Here is a 10,978-nt window from a genome sequence, read left to right as displayed (position 1 = left end):
TGCCTGCCCGTGGGTGCACATTCCTGTGAGTGCTGAGGTATCCCTCTTTTATCTCTCTCCACTTTAGTTTTTGGAGACCGAGCCCGGAGCTCCTCAGGTGGCTGTACTGGTTTGTCAGCCAGCTCCAGCTAGCCTCCTGTTTCTGTCTCCTCAGGACAGAGGTCACTGGGGTGCCCCTCCCACCCAGCTTTCAGATGGGTGAACTCAGCTTCTCCAGCTTGATACTTTTTCGAAGTATAAACACTACAAACCACTGAGATGAGAGAAAGACTCTCCGACAAGCCCCCCGCCCCCGTTCCCCCCAGCTTGGCTCCCCGTCCACTCCTAATGGCTCCAGGGCTGCACTGGCTCCCTAGCTCAGGTCCCTAGCTTCACGTCCACATTGATCTTCCTGCGACCTGCAGTCACTTCCTGTTTATTCCGTTCTGGACCGTTAATGGGCCTGGCAGCGCAAAGGGAGATGGAGCTTTCTTCAGAAAGGTTGAAAACATCACCACGACCACAAGAGGAGGAGAGTTTTTTAGAAGGTGAGAGAGACTTGCTTCTCTTTGAGCCCAGCAAGTAAGATCTCTTGTCTAGAGGCTTGCAAGTCCACGCTGTGGCCCAGGCGGCAGGATTTCTCAAAAGTCCTATGAGGTGTGATCTAACTTTGCATCAGGGATGGGAAAGGACCATGTTACCCCACAAAATGTGTAGTTCCCTGGGGCTTCGGGCTCCTGTGGTCTGTGAGGATGACTAGCAGGGCCACAGGCTGTGAAATAGGCTTGAATCAAAAAGATGGCTGCCTTTGTCTAGGCCATTTTGCCATCACTGATGCCCAACTAGTAGAATCAGGAGGTAATAAACATACACCTCATGTCACTGGTATAAAAATTTACCCCAAAGATTCTTTATGCCAATGAGCGGCTGACATATTATTATCCATAATAATCATCAATAGGTATATTGTATGACTTAAGCAGTGTCTTTGAAGGGTAGAAATTGTATGTAGGCTTGTGTGGGAGGGGCTGGATAGTCTAGAGAGAGATGCAACAGCTAAATGAGTATTGTTAGAAGTGTCTGCCAGGGAGGGGGCTTTACTCCTGTGTCATTTCATGGCTGCTCTTCCTCACTATCATAAAGCTCACCATGCTCCTGTGTGCAGGCCTCCCCAGGCTGTCATGAGCAGGCTTCACCAGGCTCCTGTGTACAGGCCTCCCCAGGGTTCGTGTGCAGGCTTCACCAGGCTCCTGTGTGCAGGCCTCCTCAGGTTGTCATGTGCAGGCCTCACTAGGCTCCTGTGTACAGGCCTCCCAGGCTGTCATGAGCAGGCCTCACTAGGCTCCTGTGTGCAGGCCTCCCCAAGCTGTCATGAGCAGGTTTCAGCAGGCTCCTGTGTGCAGGGCTCCCCAGGCTGTCATGTGCAGGCCTCACCAGGCTCTGGTGTGCAGGCCTTCCCAGGCTGTCATGAGCAGGCTTCACCAGGCTCCTGTGTGCAGGCCTCCCCAGGCTGTCCTGTGCAGGCCTCACTAGGCTCCTGTGTGCAGGCCTCCCCAGGGTGTCATGTGCAGGCTTCACCAGGCTCTGGTGTGCAGGCCTCCCCAGGCTGTCATGTGCAGGGCTCACCAGGCTATCTCGAGGTTCTCATGAGCAGGCTTAATACTGGTTCTGTGTTGTCTCATTTACACATTTGGGCTTAGGCAGGAGTCAGGAGTGAACTGAAGGGGCTATTCTCATACCAGGAGAGCCTGGTGGGCAGAAAGAGAGAGGGGCAGGGACAGGGGTGCCAGCTGGGCTACCTGCCACCCAGCGGCAATGAAGATCCAAGTCACCGCTTGGGTGAGGCGCTCTGATAGCAGGGAGGCCTCTGCTAAGTCATGGTTCATTACTTGAAGCTGCACCCAGTGATGTGTTAGAACGGCGGGTCGTGTCAGAACATACCACAGCCCAAGCAGTTCCACGTGTAAGAGGTTTAATTGAGAGGAAGAGGGGGGGGCAGTAGCACAAAAAGAGAGGAGGGGGAGAGAGCAAAATGGAGGAATGTTCCCCGTGTATATATAGGATCTGACGGATCTGACATAGTGGCCGCAGGTAAAGGTGGGAGGTGGGTCCAGTGGATTCTGGGAATATGGTGGCTGTCGCCCTAGCAACAGGTTTGTGAGACCCGCCCATGCATCACCAAGGGCTTTGGATGCCCTGATGCTAACACCCAGGCCTGTTTGCTCTTCTCTTACTTGCTCTCTTCCTGCCTTGAGAGCTGCATGGGGACCTTTGAAGGTTCTGAAAGATGCATGTGCAGGGTGACTCCATCCATTCCTCTGTGCTGGCACTCCCACACCAGCCATCTCCTGCCCGGTTTGTCAATGCCCTTCTTTTCCTACACAGTACCAAGCAAACACGGGCCTGCATGGTGTGCGCCCTACCACTGCCACAGGCTGGTGAGCTGAGCTGCAGAGCAGACATATGGAGTGACCGGTGTTGTCCCCTGGACTTCATACCCTCCTGGACCCTTTCTCTCCTCCCTCAGCTTTCTTTGCCACCCAGAAGGGCTAGCCTGGGTGGGATAGTTGTCTAGAGACATCTGTGACCATTCGAATGAAGAGGTGACAGACTATTAACAACCAAGTGCAAAACAGGCAGATTCATGGCTCAGGCAGCATTGAACAGAGCTCCGTATCCATGGCGATGTTTCCTGTGTGCTTCCAGACACAATTGCTGAAATAGTCGAGATGAATGGAATAGCTTTGTGCTTAGCTCTGGATGCTGTCATTGCCCAAATATGTGAAAGAAAAAGCCCCTTCAAGCCAAGAATAATGGATGGAGCGCTCCCCACCCACCAGCCCTTTATGTTGAGTGTGTTACGAATGAGGTTTGGGTTACAAGACAATCTTCGGCTTCACCTCCCCAAATGGGACAATTCCAAAGAGTGAGTTCAAATCGTAGGATTTAAGGGTTAGTTTCCAGAAAGGGAGGAGGAAATCAAAACCTATGGGTGTTGGGGGTTGGGCAGGAGCCTTTCATGGCCTTAGGCTCCATGTGAAGAAGTTGTATTGAATGCACTCACAGGACTTTTGGTCTTTGATATTCAAGACTATGCCTGTAAAATAAAGACAAACACTGCTGCTCAGTCTCCCCAGAGGCAGGAAGTATGTAAGTGTGTGTGTGTGTGTGTGTGTGTGTGTGTGTGTGTGTGATATGCGTGAATGCATGTGTACGTGCATGTATATATGTAAATGTGTGTGTATGTGAATGTGCATGTATGCATGTATGAGTATGTATGTGTGTGAGTGTATGTGAGAGTGAATATGTATGAATGTGCATGTTTATATGCATGTGTGTGAGTGTGTATGTGTATGAGTGTATATGAAGGTGAGTGTGTATGTGAGTGTGAGTGTATATGTGTGTAAATGTGAGTGTGTGTTTATGTGAGTGTGTGTATGTGTGTTTATGTGAGTTTGTATATGGGTATGAGTGTATGTGAGTGTGTGTTGTGTTTATATGAGTTGTGTGTGTATGTGTGTATGAGTATATGCGAGTGTATATATGTGTGTTTATTTGAGTGTGTGTGAGTGTGTGTGAGTGTATGTGAGAATGAGTGTGTACAAGTGTGGAGTATGGAAGTGTATGTGAGTGTGTGTTGAGGAATACAGGGAGCAAAGGCAGACCCATGAGGAGGAATCAGTTCCCCTGCTCCATAGTACAGTGGGGTTGCTGTTGTCAGGAGTCATTTAGTGTACATTCAGATGCTAAAAGGAAGGGTTTGAGCATCCCCAGCACTACAAAATGCCCGGTTTGAGATGACAGGAATAGTAATCTGCTGGTGTTGATTACTGGACTGCACAGATGCCAGAGTGTCACCCTGTGTCCAGAAACATGCACAGTTATCATGTGAGTGTGCTGGCTAGTTTTATGTCAAGTTGACATAAACTAAAGTCATTTAAGAAGAGGGAAGCTCACTCAAGTGCCCCACTACAGCAGTCCGTGAGCCATTTTCCAGATTGATGACTGACAGGGGGAGGGCCCAGCTCATTGTGGGTGGAGCCATCTCTGGGCTGGTGCTCTTGGGTTTTACAGGAAGCAGGCTGAGCAAGCCATGGAAGCAAGCCAGTAAGCAGCACCCTCCATGGCCTCTGCTCCTGCCTCCAGGTTCCTGCCTTAGGCTCCTGTCCCCGGATGACGGACTTATAAGCTGTCAGGTGAAACAAACCATCTCTGGGCACCACGACAGCCTTGCCTCTCCAAGTTGCTTTTGGTCAAGGTATTTTAACACAGAAATAGAAACACTAAGACATAACAAAGAGAAAGGGTGGCATAGACGTCTATAATCCTTGCTACTTGAGGAGGCTGATGCAAGAGGATTGCAAGTTCAAGACTATCCTGGATAATTTGCAGAGCCCCTGTCTCAAAATAAAAAGTAAAAAGAGGATTAGGAACATAGCTTAGTGGCACAGCGCCTGCTCAGCACATACAGAGTCTACACAGCACAGTGCCTGCCCAGCAAGCACAGGGCCTGCCCAGCAAGCACAGGGTCTAGGTCCCGTCCCAACACCAAAGAGGAATAAAATAAAATAAACGACACAGTAACCAGGAGGAGCCATTGACAGCAACTCATAACTGAGAATTCCTGTGTCCCCTAATGAGTCACTTGGTGGCAGGTAAGGTTCTGGCTGTTCCTTTGCTTTGGGCTCTGCCTCTGTGAAAGACAACACTCTCTGATCTTTCTCAGGGTCACCGTGACTGCCTTGGGCCGGCACTGGCTATGTTCTCATGGGGTCATGTGAGATGGTATGCATGAGGGCTTAGCACAAGGCATACATGGTAGCTATCATCGTCCCTGGAGCTAGCATGATCTCATCTCTCCTGGCTGGATGTTTCTTTGATGAGAGTCCAAGGACAGAAGTCTCTGGACCCTTTCTGGTGGAACCAGCTCATTGTTTCCAATCTTCTGGGTTGGCAGCTGATGGGGATCATCCATGGGTGTCACTGATCTTTATTTAGGATGCTGCAAAGCTGTGAGGGATTTCATCTCTGAGCAATGTTCTGGCTTTGAGGTGTGTGTGTGTGTGTGTGTGTGTGTGTGTGTGTGCGTGTGTGTGTGTGTGTTTGCATCCTTTCCTTATTAAGCTGCGAGCAGACATGTACTACCTGAAGCTACTCCAAATCACAGCTGTGGAGCCCAATGGGTGTGGACTGGGAAACTCCCACAGATTTTCAAAGCTTTTATACTCTACACATGAAGGCACCAGCTTTGGAGAATTAGAATTGCTTTTTAAAAAGTATATACTACAAAGAAATCTCAAGTTCTAAACAAGAGTCTTCTTCTTCGTCTTCTTCTTCTTCTTCTTCTTCTTCTTCTTCTTCTTCTTCTTCTTCTTCTTCTCCTCCTCCTCCTCCTCCTCCTCCTCCTCTTCCTCCTCCTCTTTCTCCTTCTCCTCCTCCTTCTTTTCTGTCTCTGTTTATGTCTCCTTCTCCTCATTCTCCTCCTCTCTTCTGTTCTTCTTAATTCTTTTTTCTTCTTCCTCTTTTTTTCTCCTCCTCTTCTCGGAAGAAACTTCTCCATCTGCATTGAATTCTGCTCTGTGACTCTTCATGCACAGGAAAACTGTGCTGTGGAAACTTCCACACAGTCAACAGAGGCAGGGAATTGTATGGACTCATTGCCACAGCCTGGTCCTCAGTCTCCAGGAATGAATGCCCACCCACAAAGTATGTCTAGAGATTCACTTGTGTTTGGTAGTCAGATCTCCTGCCTTTTTGGCTTTCAGAGCCTTGGTCATTGATGCTACTGAGCTCAGCCTGTCTGCTGCTTCCTATGACTGGCCCATATGGAGCATCTTTGGCTGCAGAAGTCTAGGGTTGATCTTGTGGCCCCTTGTTCAAGCCTGCATATAAACAGCACTGTGACTAATCTGCCTGGTTTTCTGATTAGTCCTGTGTTACTCAGCTGGGCCTGAGGCTGCTCATTCCTTTCTTCTTCAGTCAGTATTGCAAGGGTGATCTGCTTTTAAAGATTTGTTTCTTATTTCAGGTGCAGGAGTGTCTTCTATGTATGTGTATATGCAATGTGTGCACACAGTGTCTGTGGAAGCCAGAAGAGGAGGGCATCAGATCCCGTAGAACTGGAGTAGCAGATGGTTTTGAGGGGCCATGGGGATGCTAGGAAGTAACCCAAACTAGCTGCAAGAGCAGCAAGTGCTATTAACTGCTGAGTCCTCTCTCCAGCCACACTCTCCTACGGTTCTGCTGCTAGCATGTTGTCTGTGTGTGAGTTATGTGCGTTTGTGTATGTAGCAGTACAGATTTGGAGCTTTCTGTCTTATTCAGTGGAGGGTAGGCTGTCTTCATTACTTCTCTCAGGGCTGACATACTTTCTCTTCCTTCCTTCCTTTCTTTCCTCTTCTTTTTCTTTCTTTCCTTCTTCTTTCTCTCTTTCTTTCTTACTCTTTTTCTTTTTTCTTTTAGTATATACTAATTAAGCATGATGATGGTTTCACAACAAACTCTTCATAATGTCTTTTGAGCATATTCACTCATCTTGCCCTCTCCTGCCCCTCCTAGTCCTGATGATTCTCTTCTTCTTTTCAATGTGTTCTACTTCCAGTGTTCACATATTTTAGGTTGGGAGAATCTGAGAATGGAGGCTTTTCATCCATATGCATCTTTGAGCTCTGAGCTCTTCTCCTGTGTGTCTAGGCTCATCCTGAGTTCTCCTTTTGGAACCCATCCGTGGGTTCTCCAAGAAGAGCTGGTCCCTTAAGAAGACAATGACATTCAGATGTCTCCTCTGGTACTCTGAAAACTCACCTGAGAACAGGGAGCCACAGAGTCAATTACTCTTCTATTCCTGTGTTGAAGCTCCTCCTCCCCCACTGTGTGACCTGCATGGCAGGCTGTGTCTATAGGCTGGATGCCCGACTTGCTCAGGGCCAGCCTTCACGTTTGTATCATTTTACCTTAGCCAACGTCAGGACACCATCAAATATTCATGAAACAAACAAACAACAAAACAATGCACGGAACCCCAAATGCTCGACTTTTACTTTGTATTAAAATCATCCAGATAGGGCGGGGCAATGGCTCAGTCAGTTAAGTGCTGGCCAGGCAGGCATGAGGATCTGAGGCCAACTTTAAGAATCCATGTTGTGACACATACTTGTAATTCTGGGGAAGTAGACACAAGCAATCCCTAAGCTCACTGGCCAGCTAGCCTAGCTTAACAGTGAGCTCTGGGCTAGTGAGAGACTGTCATTAGAAAGAAGGTGGAATCTGGGAAAAATGGGAGGAGGGGAGAACATGTGATCAAAATACATTGTATGAAAATTTCTAAGAATAAATAACAACATGAAAAAAAAAACAGTATGGATCAAAAAATCAAGGTGGAATCTCCTTAGGAAAATTCCTGAGGTTGACATCTGGCCTCATGTGAAGATATGTGTAGGCACAGACAGACAGACAGACAGACAGACAGACAGACAGACACACACACACACACACACACACACACACACACACACACACTATTAGAAGGTATGGCCCTGTTGGAGTAGGTGTGTCACTGTGGCTGTGAGCTTTAAGACCCTCATCCTAGCTGCCTGTAAGCCAGTATTCTGCTAGCAACCTTCAGATGAAGAACTCTCAGCTCATGCCTCCCTGGATGCTGCCATGTTCCCACCTTGATGATAATGGACTGAACTCGGAACCTGTAAGCCAGCTCCAATTAAATGTTGTCCTTTATAAGACTTGCATTGGTCATGGTGTCTGTTCACAGCAGTAAATCACTGATTAAGACAACTAGAGAAGATATTTTAAAGTATTAAATCCACCGAAGAAACTATAGACTTCCAGAGTTTCAAATATGTCAAACCAAAATTTAAAATTTCTAAATTAACAAAAATAAAAACATGAACAAAAATTAAAAGACAGCCACAAAATATTAAATAATTTCAATATTTTTTGACAAATGGTTAGTGGCCCTATAGATGCATAGTAAGCCTTGGTTGATATTACCCCCTAGGAAAGAGAGTGTGACTGTTTGAAAAGAGATTTCCAAACACAAGGATGATAAGAACACAACCACGAATGGTCATGAACTTGACAGAGGATCAGAAGAATGCTGTTGCTGGATGCTTTCTAAGAGTCTGCCCACAGTTCTGTGTGCCCATTGTGTGTGATCATGGCAACAGCTGAGTTCAATATGAGAATCATCACCGCCATCACTCCATCAGCATCCATCACCTCTATCATCATCATCATCACCACCACCAGCATTATGTTATTGTCAATATCACCAAGGTCATCACCTTCCCCACCATCATCACCAACATCATTGTCATTCTCATCACCATCATCATTACATTATCATCAATGTCTTCATCACCATCAACCATTATCATCACCATATTGACTACTAATACTGTCATCAAGGTCATCACCGTCACCGTCATCACCAACATCATTGTCATATTCATCACTTCCACTGTAACCATCATCACCATCATCACCATCACCCTTTTCCTCATCTTGTGAAGGGGAATGGGGAGTAGGTGATTGACACAAATATCTCAGGTGTGCCATGGCAGATAGACTTCACACCTGAGCTCAGTGGTCAGCTCAGGCCCCCAAACACCCAAGCGTCAACGCCAGGAGCTCATTGGCACATCGACTGCTTCCCAGTTCTTGAACTCACTGGCTCAATCAAGAGTCTCCCTGGATCACTAGACAGCTTAAATAAGAAATGTTAGAATAAACTTTTTTCTTCTAGTTTATTTTTTCAAATTTTACTACTTTAGAGCTTAGGGTATTGATTCTGGCCTTTCAAAAAAACCCAGTTGCTCTCTGGGAGGCTGAATTAGGCTTGGACTGTCCTAAAAAAGGCATCCCCCTGCAGCCTTGAAGATCTGATTTCTAGTTCATTTAACCCCCACCCCTGGCAGAAGTCAGGCTGACATGTATAAGGCTGGGACCCCAGGGTCTCGCCCACTGTGAAAAGATGTATTTGTTGGTTTATTCAAGAAAGATAACACTAACAATTGGAGAAATCCAAAATACTAACTGCTTTTAAAAGAGGAATCTCTGGTATGATCTGATAGCTCCTCTGTCAGAAGCAGGAGACTTATGGCTTTAATACATATCCTTTTGCTCTCTGAACTCACTGGCACCATAGTGTTGGACTGACAAACTAAGGACATACAGGAGCTCATTGCTGGACCTCTGTGCTCTCAGGCCCTCAGCCCCTCTGCTGTCACCATAGTTCTGGGTCTAGTATGTGCTAGACTAGATCTCCCTCACTCATGGGATGGCCTTTGAAGGGCATTTCTCTAAGTGTATAACAAATTTCACACCTTCCAAGGCTTTTCTGTGAGTTACCCTTCGCTATAAGGCTCTCATCTTCACGTTAGGGTCTGGGAGTGCTTTCCTGGGCCACAAAACAAAGTGGCACATTTGGGTGTCAACATGGCAGGCTTTCATCAGCTCATGGCTCTGGGTGAGAGAGATTCGGTCACCTGTGGCAGCTCCTCCACAGAGCACTGATCCTGCCTCTTTCCTCATTTGGCTCTGTCAGCAGTCCTTAGCATGAGTTAGCTTGCAGATGCCTTACTCTGACCTATTGCTGTCTTTTCTGCCACACGGCTTCTCTCTGCTTCTCCTCCATACACAGCTTCTCTCTGCTTCTCCTCCACACATGGCTTCTCTCTGCTCCTCCTCTGCACATGCCTTCTCTCTGCTTCTCCTCCACACATGGCTTCTCTCTACTTCTTCTCCACACATGGCTTCTGTCTGCTTCTCCTCCTCACACATGGCTTCTCTCTGCTTCTCCTCCTCACACATGGATTCTCCCTGCTTCTCCAAGGCTCTATTTGCTTTTCTCTTAACTTACCCTGATCCCAAAAGATGTCATTATAACCAATTTTATTTGTGGAGATTATTTCCAAGGTAGGTCACATTCAGAGGTCCTGCATGGACATGAGCTTGGGAATCCACTCTAGAAGGGATAATGTCACTGTTCCGCAATGCTGTCCTGCTTGGCCCCAACAACTATCTGAGTTATTAGTGCCAAGATGTGAAGGGTTGATGACAGTATGACCCTCAAGATGATTGAGGTGAGGGCATTTGTTCTGAGCAGTGGATTCTTTTTTCTTGAGATAGAGTTTCTCTGTATAGCCCTGGCTGTCTTGGAACTCACTCTGTAGACCAGGCTGGCCTCGAACTCAGAAATCCACCTGCCTCTGCCTCCCAAGTGCTGGGATTAAAGGCGTGCACCCCCACCGCCTGGCTATGAGCAGTGTTTTTAAGTCTTCTTATTCTGAGGGACTAGACCTTGCTCTTTCTATGGTTACATACATCCTTTCATCTTCAACCTTTAAAGCCTACTCAAAACACTCTTTAAAGAAACAACAGGCAAGAAGGGATGGAGACTCTCTCATCCCCCCTCTTGGCTCTCATTTCTTTACCATTGATGCCCCTGAGCCTTCTTGATCCCTGTTGTCATTGACACAAAATTCAGGTCTCACAAATCCAGCTTCATGGTAACTGTCCCTCTGTGCCCGTGCGTGTTTCTTGAAAGCAGGAATGAGATAGCATTTATTTCTGCATTTTTACTGCTGGGTTAAGACATAACAATAATCAGAGCATATGCCTAGCCAAAGATGGTCACTACAGTTTGAAAGGTTGAGGAGTGGGCATGTGACATGGAGGCTGTAGGCTCTGACAACTGCTGTATCTCAGGAGCCCCACCTCCTCCAACAGGACCTGTGGCTGGGCTGTGGAAATGGAAGAAGGCAGTGTATTTTCTTACTCAGTTGCTATGGGAGATGCTGCCTGAGCTCTGGGTGACCCATCCATCAGTCTTGGTTTTCTGCTGGGGTCACTTATTTTTAGTGATAAGAACTAAGGTGGCTGTGGAGAAATGCATGACATCACTTGGTCATCACTACCACAGGTCATGGTGGGAGGGGGTGGTTCCTGGTGGAGGGGTCATGGTGGGAGGGGGTGGTTCCTG

The 10,978-nt window shown here is 47.2% G+C and overlaps 1 long non-coding RNA gene across 1 annotated transcript in view; it reads left to right on the top strand.

The window, feature by feature from the left end:
• The first annotated feature begins 424 nt into the window (after nucleotides 1-424).
• LOC116071148 overlaps nucleotides 425-10,978 on the top strand; it is a 16,497-nt gene continuing 5,943 nt past the window's right edge. The window contains exon 1 of the long non-coding RNA XR_004110731.1: nucleotides 425-527. This is a non-coding gene — a long non-coding RNA (uncharacterized LOC116071148). The remainder of the gene's footprint in view (nucleotides 528-10,978) is intronic.

The sequence above is a fragment of the Mastomys coucha genome, unplaced genomic scaffold (genome assembly GCF_008632895.1).
Source record: "Mastomys coucha isolate ucsf_1 unplaced genomic scaffold, UCSF_Mcou_1 pScaffold22, whole genome shotgun sequence".
NCBI lineage: Eukaryota > Metazoa > Chordata > Mammalia > Rodentia > Muridae > Mastomys > Mastomys coucha.
The sequence above is the reverse complement of the archived record's forward strand: the minus strand, read 5'-3'. Positions and strand labels throughout refer to the sequence as shown.